Raw genomic sequence first — 14,270 nt, forward strand, 5'->3', positions numbered from 1 at the left:
GTTCTTAGACTCAAACAATTCAGAGTGCATAAGAGCACGTTGTATACAATGCTGGGGTTATTTTCTTGAACATATGAAATAAAGGACTTGAATTTCAGGAAAAAAACAAAACATCCTGTTTTGCCATTTGTACTTTTAGGGTCTCTCTGGTACGTTCCCAAAAGAATGGATTAAAACATTTTTGACTCCAAGTTTAAATAGCTTTAAATTGCAGCAAGTGAAATTTAGGTTGGATGCTAGTGCAAACGTTCTACCTGTGAGGGTAGTTCATCACTGCTACAGGTTATGCGGAGAAGCTGGGAACTGCCATCACTGGATATTTTGAAAAGCAGGTTAGACACAGACTTATGCAGGGATGATCTTGCTTTGAGTGTGGGCTCTCAAGGGCCATGTGAACCCCATATTTCTCTGATTCTTCTCATGCTTGTTATGCTCTAGTGGGAGAAGATTGTAAAGGAGCATCTAATCAATATTGCTGCTGTCACAAAGGTATCTGAATGGGTCTACATGTTGGACATGCGTTGTAGCTGACAGTGGACCCTTCTGTTGGAGTCGGCGTTATCAGTTCATTCATTGCTGTAAATGCTGCACATTTAGAGCCTGCTATTTTGTCTGTCTGAATTGCAGAATATTGAAAGGACCCCGACAAAATTAGGATCCCTTTGCTTGTGGTCCCCAGCATAAGAACTTAGCGATAATTTCAAGCGAGTTTGATCAAAAAGGTATAACGTGCTAGGAAGGGATCCCAGGGAGGAAGAACAAAGGTGCTCGTAAGACCATGTTATGTAGTTGAGCTGTTGCTCAGCTCCGTAGATCTAGATAGTGTTTGGTGTTTCTGTTCACTCCCACTAGTGAGTGTGTGACTGGGCAAAACTGGATGGGGAGAGCACGGTGTGCAAATAAGCTGCAGTTGAAACGCTTCAAATTTTAAAATAGGGTTTTGCAAAAGCCAAGAAGCCTGAAGATTTCCTAAGGAACGTTGTGTTTCCCAAGTGCACTTTGCTAGGCAAGTTTTGCACCAGTATAAAGCATACATAAGTAAATTTGTCAGCCTCTTATAAACAGAACTTAAAGGATGTTCATCTTAGCAGCTAAACCAAAGCAAAACACTCCAGGAATAAGGACACTTTTTACAGCGATGACGAAGCTTGTTAACATTTTTGGCAAGAGTAGGCAAGTGAAAGAATACTCAGCCTGGAAAGCTTTTGTTGCAAATGTGTTCCTGTCATTGAAACAAGGAATATAATTGTATATTAATATTTTGTGACTCAAGTAAATCAAGCTGTTCTGCTGAAAAGCTCTTAATATTGACCTTGTCAGAGTAAACCTGGCTTTCTGATGCATTCAGAACTTCTTATTTAACAAGAACCCCAAATTCCAGGTCTTGGTTTTAAAATCCGTTTTATAGCCACTAAAGTATTTAATTAAAACGTCTCAGCCTGCTGTCGTTCATAGCCTTCTTTCTAATTTAGCTTTTCTAACTTTTGGAAGTGGGGATGGGTGGGCCGAGCTGTTGTTTCACAAGTGGAGGCAGACGATGGACTGAGCAGACCTCTGAGCTCAGAACATGCGTGAGGAACGATGATGGCATTGCTGGCACGGGGGTGGGAGGAGGAGATGCAGTTTGCCATGTCCCTGGCTCTTGCCCACTTCGCGTTGCATCTTGAATGCTTGGTCAATGGAGTTGTGCTCTGGAAAGCACCTTGTTCAAATTTGCGGATGCCACTAAGATGTGGGGAGAAGTGGGTGCTCTAGAAGAGAGGGACAGGCTACAACTAGATCTGGACAGGTTATGGGTGGGCGGACGAGAACAGCATGGGATTCGACACTGACATGACTGGACCACGGGTAGAGAGGGCTATACCCTGTACAGGAGTGATCGTGTTGACAGAAGGGGCGGGGGTGTAGCTCTCTATGTGAAGGAAAGCTACATGTCCCTGCAAGCTGATGTTGGCGACCGGCATGGACAGCTAGAGACCCTCTGGGTAAAAATTCGTGGGGAATTCGGCACAGGGGACACAACGGTGGGAGTCTACTACAGACCTCCCACTCAAAGTCCCAAGCTTGACCAGGAGTTCGCCCGGGAGCTGGCTGAGGCCGCTTGCTCCAGGACCTTGGTTGTCATGGGTGACTTCAATTACCCGGACATCTCCTGGGAAGATCACTCAGCAAAATCCGAGCGGTCGCAAAGCTTTCTGTCATGCGTGGATGACCTCTACCTGACTCAAGAAGTCTGTGGGCCAACGAGAGGCAAAGCGCTGCTCGACCTGGTACTGGCTACGGGGGACGACCTAATCGGCGACCTAGTGATCGATGGGAAGCTGGGTGACAGCGACCACGAGCTGATCACCTTCACCATCCGCCGTAAAGCTGGCAAGTCAGTCAGCAACACAGAAGTCCTTGACTTCAGAAAAGCCGACTTTGACAAGCTCAGGAGGCTTGTCAGTGAGGCCCTAAGGGACCATGACCCCAGGGAGATGGGAGTTCAAGAAGGGTGGCTGCTCCTCAAAGGAGTGATCCTCATTGCACAAGCTAAGTCTATTCCATCTCAGAGGAAAGGCAGCAAGAGGGCACAGCAGCCCCCCTGGCTCTCCAGGGACCTAGTGGACCTCCTTAGGCTAAAAAGGAAAGCCTACAAAGGATGGAGGATGGGATTCACCTCCAAGGAGGATTACTCCGCGCTGGTCCGGTCCTGCAGGGAGCAAACCAGGAAAGCCAAGGCGGCAACTGAACTCCAACTAGCTTCAAGCATCAAGGACAACAAAAAGTCCTTTTTCAGATATGTGGGGAGCCGGAGGAAAAGCAAGGGCAATGTTGGACCCCTGCTGAACCAGATGGGGCAACTGACAACTGACGCCCAGGAAAAAGCCAACCTATTAAATAGGTACTTTGCGTCAGTCTTTCATCAGTCCCATGGGACGCCCATGCCTGCTATGGGACAGGGAAATCTGGGTGATGGGGATCCCCTACCCTCCATCAGTGCTGACCTCGTGAAGGAACACCTTGAGAAGCTGGATACCTTCAAGTCAGCCGGCCCTGACAACCTGCACCCCAGGGCACTCAAGGAGCTGGCAAGCGTCATAGCCTAGCCCCTGGCACGGGTCTTTGAAAACTCTTGGCGCTCTGGTGTAGTGCCCGAAGACTGGAAGAAGGCCAATGTGGTGCCGATCTTCAAGAAAGGGAGGGGAGTGGATCCGGCTAACTACAGGCCCATTAGCCTGACTTCTATCCTGGGGAAGATCCTGGAAAAGTTCATTTCGGAGGCCATCCTTGAGGGACTGGCCCAGGCTAACATCCTAAGGGATAGCCAGCACGGGTTTGTTGCGGGTAGGTCTTGTTTGACCAATCTCATTTCCTTCTACGACCAGGTGACCTATCACCTGGACGAGGGAGAAGAGATGTCATATATCTTGACTTCAAAAAAGCTTTTGATCTGGTATCCCACGATCACCTCTTGGCCAAACTGCCCAGTTGTGGCCTTGGCTCCACCGCGATCCGCTGGCTGGGAAATTGGCTCCGTGGTCGGACCCAGAGGGTAGTGATTGATGGCAGTCACTCATCGGGTGCCCTGTGACCAGTGGGGTCCCTCAAGGCTCTGTCCTGGGACCCATCCTGTTCAACATCTTCATTAATGATGTGGACATTGGAGTCAGGAGTGGACTGGCCAAGTTCGCCAATGACACCAAACTTTGGGGCAAAGCATCCACGCCAGAAGATAGGCGGGTGATCCAGGCTGACCTGGACAAGCTCAGCAAATGGGCGGACGAGAACCTGATGGTGTTTAACACCGAAAAATGCAAGGTTCTCCACCTTGGGAGGAAAAACCTGCAGCTTTCTTATAGGCTCGGCAGTGCTACGTTGGTTAGCACTACAGAAGAAAGAGACTTGGGGTCATCATTGACCACAAGATGAACATGAGCCTGCAATGCGATGCTGCGGCTAGTAAAGCAACCAAAATGCTGGCGTGCATCCATAGATGCTTCTCGAGCAAATCCCGGGACGTCATTCTCCCCTTGTACTCGGCCTTGTTGGGGCCGCAGCTGGAGTCCTGCGTCCAGTTTTGGGCTCCACAATTCAAAAAGGATGTGGAGAAGCTTGAGAGAGTCCAGAGGAGAGCCACGCGCATGATCAGAGGTCAGGAAAACAGATCTTATGATGACAGGCTGAGAGACATGGGGCTCTTTAGCCTGGAAAAGCGTAGGCTCAGGGGTGATCTGATGGCCACCTAGAAGTTTATCAGGGGTGACCACCAGGATCTGGGGGAACGTTTGTTCACCAGAGCGCCCCAGGGGATGACGAGGTGGAACGGTCACAAACTCCTGCAAGACCGTTTCAGGCTGGACATAAGGAAGAATTTCTTTACTGTCCGAGCCCCCAAGGTCTGGAGCAGCCTGCCATCGGAGGTGGTTCAAGCACCTACATTGAACACCTTCAAGAGTAAATTGGATACTTATCTTGCTGGGATCCTATGACCCCAGCTGACTTCCTGCCCTTTGGGCAGGGGGCTGGACTCGATGATCTCCCGAGGTCCCTTCCAGCCCTGATGTCTACGATGTCTATGAAAGGTGCTGCACCTGGGGACGAAGAGCTAGCACCATACCGACAGGCTGGGAACTCCCTTTTTGGCAGTGCAGAGGCAGAAAAGGATCCTGGAGTCATCATTGATGCCAAGGTGAACATGGGCCGGCAGTGTGGGGACGCGGTCAGGAAGGCCAACCGCACCTTGTCGTGCATCCACAGATGCGTCTCAAGCAGGTCCAAGGAGGTGATCCTCCCCCTCTATGCGGCACTGGTCAGGCCGCGGCTGGAGTACTGCGTCCAGTTCTGGGCGCAGCACTGCAGGAGGGATGTGGACAGCATGGAGAGGGTCCAGAGGAGGCCACTCGCATGGTCAGGGGCAGCAGGGCAGGCCCTACGGGGAGAGGCGATGGGACCTGAACCTGTTCAGCCTCCACAAGAAAAGGCTGCGAGGGAACCTGGTATCCGTCTATAAACTGGCCAAGGGGGACTGGCAGGCAATGGGAGAATCCTTGTTCCCCAAAGTACTACTGGGAGTAATGAGGAATAATGGCCACAAGTTGCCAGAGAGTAGATTCAGACTAGACATCAGGCAGTGCTACTTCACGGTCAGGGCGGCTAGGATCTGGAACCAACTTCTGAGGGAAGTGGTGCTGGCCCCTACCCTGGGGGGCTTTAAGACAAGGCTAGACAATCACCTTTCTGGGGTCATCTGACCCCAGTTCTCTTTCCTGCCATGGCAGGGGTCGGACTTGATGATCTGCTCAGGTCCCAACCGACTATGAAACTATGAAGACCGTCGAGAGGAGAACAGATGAATCCAGAGACGGATCATCTTTAGCAAATGCTGCAGAACTTTCCTTTTGGATAAAGCCTTACCCTGAGTGGCGTTTACTGCCACCAACCCACTTTCCTTACCTTCTCTGCCAAAGCTACCAAAACACCCACCTCAACTTAAGGGATGAATGACTGTGATCCAAGATTCCCGTGGGGTTTCTGGTTGTTTTTTTGAGACGAGTAACCTTTCTTTTCCAAACAAGATTATACGTGAAGGAAAAGCGACACCGAGTGTTTCGTACAGCTTACAGTCGTTTTCCCCCAGACCACGTGTGACAGGAAGGAAATGAGGACCTTTGTCTAGAATTCCTCTTGCATGCGTGGCTTTTCGAAGCTACACAAGACCTAGACATGCAGTTGAACACCAAGAGGAGTGTTGTCTCCTTTTTTTCCCCTTCAGCTGTTATCAATCATACCATTTTTTGTTTGGTTTCTTTTGTACCAGCCCTTCAGTCAGAGACCATGTAATTAATTGTGCTTTCAAGCCAGGAAACGCTTTCAATCAGGTATTTCTGCTTACTATCATTGGAGACTGTGTGGGTGGTTTTGTTTCTGTGTTCTTGTTTAAATGTTAAAAGCTAGGGTGAAGTGCCGACTTCCCAGCAATGGATACCAGAATCCCCTATTATTGTCACTTTGTCCAAGTACAGCCAATTTAATGTGGTTTTGGTGGACTGTCATTGATACAGGCACTTCTTTCTCAACTCTGGACTTGGACAAACCCAGTTCACATAGGTTAGCCTGCTTTAGTTCAACAGCTTGGCAGGGGAAAAGGTGATGATGTCTGGGCCTATTAGTCTGATGTGTGGGTGCAGTGAAAATGCTGCACTTCTGCTGTTAAAATAAAAGTGAATATTGTTCTGGCTGCCCATTGTTGGATTATTTTTATTATTAGAGGAGAGGGAAGGGGAGATAAGTGGTAGCTCTTTAAGTACAGAAATAGTTCTGGTGCTTGTGCAGTGACGATTAGTTAGCTATACCATTCAAGCAGCATTTAACCATTAATCCTGCTGTGACTGATAGTGGTACTATTTCTGTGCTAGGAAGTATTGCTGTTTTCTTTTCTTTTATTATTCAGCTCACACAGGTGAATGAAAGACAGGCAAGGGTGGTACATGCCCGCCCATGTCCTGTAGCTGGTGTTTAATGGGGTCCAGGATGCGCTCTGTAATGAAGGACCGGGCTAGCCCCTTCTGCCCGTGGTCCCAGTTCAGTTCCTTCTCTCCCCGGTAAGAGGTACTAGTCCAGGGATGGACTCCAGTCTGCCAAGTCACGTCTCCTGGTGTGGGCCCAAATCCCAGCTCCTGTTTATCTTGGTGACCTGCTCTGGCTGCAGGTTGCTCCTGTTGTGCACTTCTAACTTGTCTCTTAGTATTTGGCCTGTAAGTCCAAGTCCTCTTTACCTGGACTGAGCTTCCACAACCCAGCCAGAGAGCTGAAAGCAGACCTTGGCTGGCCTTATCCTGAAAAACAGGCTGTACATCCCATGCACAGCATCCTGGAAACCGGTCACTGTTTCCAGCTACAGCCAAGGAGGGCCAGGAAGCCAAAAAGGCAAGCAGCGCCTCAAGCAGTTTGTGTGTGCACGTGTGGGGATGGGGGGATTGGTGGGGCTTGGCCAAGCAAGGAGATGCCCAGCAGTGGGGACGGCTCCCTCCTGTACCTGGCTCTTGGGAGCGGCGCTTCTCCTTTTCCTGGTCCAAGCAGCATCATTCCTCTGATGCAGCGAGGCCCCGCTAGGTGGGGATAAGAGCATCCTTTATGCCCGCCCTCGCGTACAGCTGCGCTGTAACGTCCTGCTTACATTGAGGGGTCCAGCAGCTCTCCCTTCTTATACAGCCCGCCCTGCTTCTGGGGAACCATCTTGATCTGAGGCCATTCCCCTTTTGCGTGTGCCCTGGTTAGATCTGCAGGACCTGCCAGCCCTTCGCCATCTCCTGATGCTGCAAGAAGGGCACTCGCTTTCACGCGTTGTCTTTTGTGTGGATACTTGTCACTTGAAAATTGGATCAGCTTCAAACCACTCTTTTGCCCACAAGCTGAGGATAACGAAAGGCGAGGCCTTCTAGTACGTCACATGAGCCTTCAGATCTAAGACTGTTCTGTCGTAGCGGGTTTTACTACTGTATGCATAAAACGAATGCATTTGTTTTTCTCCAAATGTTAAGGGAAAAATATACTGTGCTCAGCGGTTTGGGGAAAGATTTAAGTATTTGACTATAAAGTCACTGCCATTTTAAAGGAAATGGTTTACATTGTAGTAGTTCCCCTTGAAAAGCTTTACGATGGTCCTCCTAATAAAGTCGTTCTCTGGAATGCTGATTCTTTTGGGGCATTATTGCTCCTCCCAAGACAACTATTTTTAAAAAGCGTCCTTTAATGGGAATGAATTGGCCTTGCATGAAATACTTTCTTAGCTTTCTTTTCTAGCCATCTCGTCATTTGAATGTGTAGACACGCACAATCTCTAAATGTTGATTTATAAGCTGTTGCTAATGCACCCTCTTCCTCGTGCACTAGTCCCTTCAGTCAGGACTGGAGGGTATTAAAAAAGAAGAGCACTGGGAGAGGGCAACCAGAGCTGATAGTGGAGACTGCTGCCTTTCTTTTGCAGTTGAATGAAATGAAATAATCCAATATGTGTAAAATGAATGTAGCTACATTTAAAATGTCCCAAATTGTCATGAAGTGAAGCTAACAACACAAACCCTGAGCTCTTTGATTTCAGAAGGAGGCCAAAATAGGAATAGAAAATAGTCATTCAGTTTAATCATTAACAGAGATAGCCACTGGTTTAATTTACACAAGAGAATTCACCAAGGGTGGGTCCTATACAAAGTCCCTGTGGTGTAATCTGTGTTTAAAAATACCTCGGCCATTTCACTCGACAAACTTGGAATAGATTCTGCTAATTGTTGCATGGCGGTTTGGTGACTGGGAGATGCATTCAGACACTAGAACCGGTTGACAGGTGTCCTAACCCTATATTTTGTCTTGGTGGAAAGTGGAAAGATCCCTCGTCCACTCCCACTTCAGTGCATTAGTGGAAAGATCCCTCTTCCTTTGGCCATGCTGCGCTCACTGGATTGCTGCCTGGTATCCAGAGGGGGCAAGGCAGTGCAAAGCAACTAAAAAGGACAAATATAAGGAGCAAGAGCATACTAATGAGGGAAAATGAAATTGCTCCCCTTTTCTTGGTAGTATAGCCTGGGATAGTGCGTAAGAGAGTCCCGGTCCTATTTTAGAAAGAGGTAAGCACTGCAAGTACAGAGTCCTGGAGGTCCAGGAGTACAAACAACACTTCTAGGATGTTGCAGTTGTTTGGACCTAAACATACTTCTTGGGTTATCATCCTGTTTATGATATGATTCTGTTCAAGAGCAACAAATAACAGCTGAAGACTTTTAATTGCTTGCAACCCCCCCCCCCCATTTTATTGCAGGCAGAGGCCAAAGTGCAAATGTTTGAGTAGCAAGGCCACCGTGTGAACAAAAATGAAAGCCCATCAGATGGTGCGCCTGAGATGACTTCTCTATTTCTCTGGTGACCCCAGCTCCTATTGACAAAATGGAGTTAAATGCAGTATTTGGAGATGTGTATATTTATTGTCTTGCACAACCTAAGAAAACATGTTCATCTTACTTTGAATGCTGCAAGCAGCTTGCCTGAATACAGAAGAGTCCCATAATTTAGTTGCTCTGATCCTGTTTTTCTAGCTACCCTGGTTGGGAAGAAAAGAGAATTTGAGAACTGAAAGAGAGGGTCAAAATTATCAAGAACTGAGTTAATATATTGACATTTTAAAATTTGGGTACAAGACTTAAAAAGCCGTTGCAGCGGCCAAAGGCTTTCATCAGTTTAGGTGTTTAACCAAACTTGTTCAGAATTTTTTTTAGCAGTCAAGGCTTTGGGTGTAAATAGCTCCATATGCTGCCTTTCTCCAGCAGATGTGAGTACACCATGCTTCGCTGTTTGTGAAAGGCTGCAAGCACACCTGGGGCTAGCAGTGCTTGTTAGGCAGGTATGGGGAATGGTCCATAGCTCATAAAAAAGGAAGTTGTAAACTGGAAAGAGCTGTTCTTCAGTAGCAGATCCCTGGAAAACATTGAACATCTCGCAGGGCTTATTTAATTTATGTGATACCTGAATACTAAAGTCCATTTATTTCATGAGAGAATTTGATGAGACAAAGATGAACATTACAGAAACGTATATTTTGTGTGCATCAAGGAGCTATTTTGAATGCAGAGTAACTGATAGATGCTGAACAGTATTAAGCCAAAAATAATGGGTACAGAGAACACCTCTTCACTTGTGATTTGATGTGCATGTAAAAATACTGACTTTAGTGTGTGGCGAATCCAAAGCGAACTCAAAGTTGTACAGCACAGTTCGGACCGATAGTGTTTGACTGTTCTTAAATAGGACATGGTTTCAAAAGCGGTATATTAATGTGAATAACAGGGCATGAATGAGAGCTAGACTCTGGAAATCAAGAACAATGCAGCCTTGCAAGGGCACACTTTAGGTCTTCAAAAGTTTCTGAAGCCCGAGTATAACAGACAAATTAACTAACAGCTGTGATGGAAGGGAAGCTGCCTTGTGGCCTTTGTCCATGTTTCAGCACAAATTGAAGTTTGGAGTCAGGATGAAACCTTGAAAAATGCTTGCACTACAGATAAATAATTGATGATGAATGAAATGGGTAGAAGATTAACAGTGAAGTGAATGAACTGGTGGTGAAAATCTGGGTCAGAACCAGGGAACGGAGAATCTGAGCTCCCCTAGCCTTCAAGGTTTTATAGTTCTGGTGCATTTTATCGCAAGCTGTGCTGTACACAGGCCTATTGTAATCTGACTTTCCAGCTTGGTGTGAACATTAGTGTAATCGCCCATATTTGTAGGCATGTAAAGCAAGAAAGAAGTAGCTTTTGGAAAAGTATAATTGAAATGTATAGAATTTTGTTTCCCCCAAGGGAGAAGTAGGGGTTGTTATTTCTTTGTGCAGAGTTGTATGTGTGAGTTGTAGGTGGCATGAATGTCAATAATGAAAGAAGAAAAGGGAATCCAGCAATGCTTGAATAATGCAGTCAGCTGTATGACTGGTGCGACGTGGTCATACTGAGCCGTTCATGGGACACGTTTGCTGGAATCGGAGGCCCTCGACGAACCCAGCGTGACAACAGCCTGAGATAATTGCTCATATTCTTTGCATTACAAGGGGAGAGGATCACGTTGTGCAGCCCTCGTTGTGTGGGAACAACCCCTTACTCAGCCCAAGGTGCTCCTACACTAAAATGCTCTTGGGGCTGGAAGCTGGACATTTGCAGAGTGTTTATATTGCAAGGCCTGTCCCTTAGAGAAGAACCTGGAAAAGACGTGCCCATTGACTGTAACTGGGTGTGTGTCTCGCCAAGTCTTGTCTGTTGCGACTATCCGTGACTGTTTCTGATCAACGTGAAAATGGTCCCAGGAGCAGGAGATTCAAACCAGAAATCACCCCATGAATCATGCTTTTCACTGTCATGCGCTATTTGAGATCAAACGCTCATACAAGATACCATTACATGGCAATAAATATAATGCTCCCACGTTGAGTCTACAGACTCTATTTAAATAGGTGACTCTATTAAAAATAGGGTTTCATTCTCATTGTGTGTTTGCTTAATTGCTAGGAATAGAGCCTCTTGTACAACACTTATTTTTAACTTTGGCTAATAAGCTTGTAAACTTGTTTTCATGTGTTAACCTAATAGCATCGTTCTTTGTGAATTATGAAGGTGTCCTGAAATAGATCCGTCCGGACCCTAAGCTCTGTGCCTAATATAGATGAACATAAAGTGGGGGTTTTTAAAATTAAAACAGAGCTGCAAAGGTTCTGAGAAATTTTTGCTTCTGGAAAGATTACTGCACAAAATTGTTGCCCCACAGATGACAGTACTGGAAACATGTAGTACCTTGAAGAAATAGGCAGCACTTTTGCAAACCTGTAAAATAGGTGCAGGTCACTCTTTAGGTGCAAGTGTGAACAGGCATGGCTCTTCCCCCAGCACTGAAGAAAGCTGATACCCTTTCAAGGAGGTCCAAGGAATTGAAGTACATGGAAAATGGAGAGTTAAAATATTTCAGTGACTTAGGTGAAAAGACTATAATATCTTGAATCTGCCCCTTTTTTTGTGGGTTTTGTATATCTGAACATAATAGTATAAACTTGTTTTTTGTTTTTGTTTTTTTTAAAGCTTTTGAAATGATAATGATACAGATCTAGAGCCACTAGTTGTACAGTAGATAGATAAAATGAAATGTATATTCTTGGAATCAGCTACATATATGCTTTAAAGAAATTTATGAGCAATGCATAACAACTTCTACACCACGTACTCTGGAAATATTTCTTGTCAGCATGTAGGTGTTGGATTAAGACACTGTACTGACTTTGATCACAATCTGGAAATAATTAGTTCTGAAGACCCTATCTATCTATCTATCTATCTATCTATCTATCTATCTATCTATCTAGTAATGTGTTCATCTGACACAGTCAAAACATGCTAAATTTAGTGTTGCAGGAAGTCTCAAGTCAGCACGTGTACTAGTTTTCTAAGGACAAATGCAGTAAAGTGTGCATAATAGCTTATTAATTTTTAAAGCAGCCCAACAAAGGCCAGAACAGAATGGATCCTCCAGTGATTTTTCCCCCCCACCTCCTTTCAGCCACATAGGAAGTGTAAAGAGTCAGTAATTCAGGTACTGAGGTTCAACCAGAATTAAAACTCATCGTCCTGCTACTTTGACATGGCAGTAATGCCCCACGCTGTTAAAGAGCCTTTGACTTGGCAGAGTAGATGTAAGGAGGTAGTCTGTTCTTGTTGCCTGGAAATACTGGGAACTCCTTTCTCTCTAAGTTGGACTCTTTAAAACAAACAGAGGTTAAGATGCTAAGAAGAAAGCATTGCAAAGCAAAGCAACCCAGCATTTTCGGTGTTAAGGGTGGCCCTGCAGGTGTGGGGCATGGCTTGCTAATACAGTTTTCTTTTACGTGGTGCCTCGGTGATTAGCGTGGGGAAGGCTGGGTTACAAATACGGGTTGTAAGACGCTAACTGCTGCGCCTCTCATTTACACCCAGGAACGACTCCCAGGCACGCTGAACTTCTCACCAGGCTAGGGAAGCCTGTTTGCTCACAGCGTACGTGACCTGTTGCCCTTGGGAGGAGATTAGTCATGCACAGCTATCATAACTATTACCCCTTTAGGCTAGCAGTCCTAGGAAAAGCCTTGGCACCCACTGCTAACACAGTCATCCAGTTCTAGAATTGCCTGGGCAAAGGGCTAATGAATGACGAGGGCACAGAGATTTGTCTCTGAAATAAGTGTTAAAAAATTAAAGGGAACATTAGAAGGGAGGAGGGTGAGGAGTGCGTAGAATGAAAGGGAATGAGTGTCTTGCAGCCAGCCTTTCCTGGTGGCTGGGTACACAGTTGCAGAGGGTAGCTGAAGTGAAATGTTTTATGAACATGATTTTAACCAATTGATTTGCTTAGATTTAGATGTTTAAAAGGCACCTGATCCAGAGAGCTGTATCTTTTTCTTGTTCTTACTCATCATCCTAAAGCAGATGTTGGGTTATTTATTAAGTTATATTCTAACGTCTTGCCTTGATTCCTGATACGTCCTCATAGTTGACTTTTATGATTATTTACAACAAAGAAAGATGTAGTAAACTTACACAGTAGAGAGTAATCATCACCCTCCTGGCATTTCTGACACCTGTCGTTAGGAATTGAGCATGTGAACTTGGTGGAAAAGTGAACACCCATTTCTTTGCTTCTGACTGCTAAAATGAACTCTAGGGCTAGGGACAGAAATTACACATAAACCAGTATAAGTGATCAGAAACTTGTTCAAAGTCTGTAACACAACAGAAGTTCAGTGGACTTAAACTGCTTTAAAAATGGCTAAGACTGGTTTGAGATAAACTTGGATGGATGTAGTATCAGACTTAACTGATTTGGCCTAAACCAATTTATTGAACTACTGTGCCAGATTCCTTCCAGATTTAAGTTAACTCACAGCCCCCCAGCATCCCAGGATGCTTTGCACCTCCCCAGCAAGCCACCCCTTGCAGGGTGTGGGGTAAGCTTGGCCCAAGCTGTCTGCTCTAGTTGAGCAGGGAGGTGTGCTGTAGCGCCCCCTGGTGCCTGGCCTGGGCCACTTCAGGCAAGTAGCTGCATTTCTGGAATCAAAAGTGAATGTCTGTTCACTTCCGTATTGGTTCAATCTACACAACTTAGACTAACCTGTAAAGATTGAATCAATTCAGCCTCAGGCTTTTTGACTGCCTGTACTCAGCCCTCTTCTTAATGTGCTTGCAGTTTGTGTGGTTTTTAATTTTCTTTTTCGATTCTTCATAACACGATTCGATCTTGTACAGACAACCTTTAGGATCTTACCTTATAGTTAATGAAGTCCTTTTGAAGAGGGGATGCCAGTACATTGCTGTGCAGATTTAGTGACAATGAATTCAACTCCAAGATTAGGTCTTGTGTTGTCAAAAAGTTATCCTGGCATTTGAGCTGTCTGACTAGAAAAGGAAAGCAAAACAGTGATTTTTGTAATAATGATAGCCACCTAGTCACGTGTCAGTAAAATTCAGTGAGAAACAGCTGGCTGTAGTTGAGAATCAGGTGTGAGATTCCTCCCTCTCTACCTATGTTGAAAGCCCGGCAGAATTCTGGATGTTGTTTCAGTTGAATTTCAATTATTCTGGTCAACTCAATAACGTCATGAGTTGCAAGTAGTTATGGGTCTTACTTCTTGTAATATTTGTGCACTTGATGAAGACTACAGGAATCTGAAACCTACAGGACTTTTTCAGACTTTGGCAATACAGTCTGTAGGCTGCGAGAGACTGGAG

The 14,270-nt window shown here is 45.7% G+C and overlaps 1 protein-coding gene across 7 annotated transcripts in view; it reads left to right on the forward strand.

Moving 5' to 3' along the window:
• Window positions 1-14,270, forward strand: part of KIAA1671 (KIAA1671 ortholog) — a 129,928-nt gene that overhangs the window by 65,908 nt on the left and 49,750 nt on the right. The gene's annotated exons all lie outside the window — the stretch shown is intronic.

This window comes from Crocodylus siamensis, chromosome 9 (genome assembly GCF_052110815.1).
Source record: "Crocodylus siamensis isolate JL-2025a chromosome 9, ASM5211081v1, whole genome shotgun sequence".
Lineage (NCBI taxonomy): Eukaryota > Metazoa > Chordata > Crocodylia > Crocodylidae > Crocodylus > Crocodylus siamensis.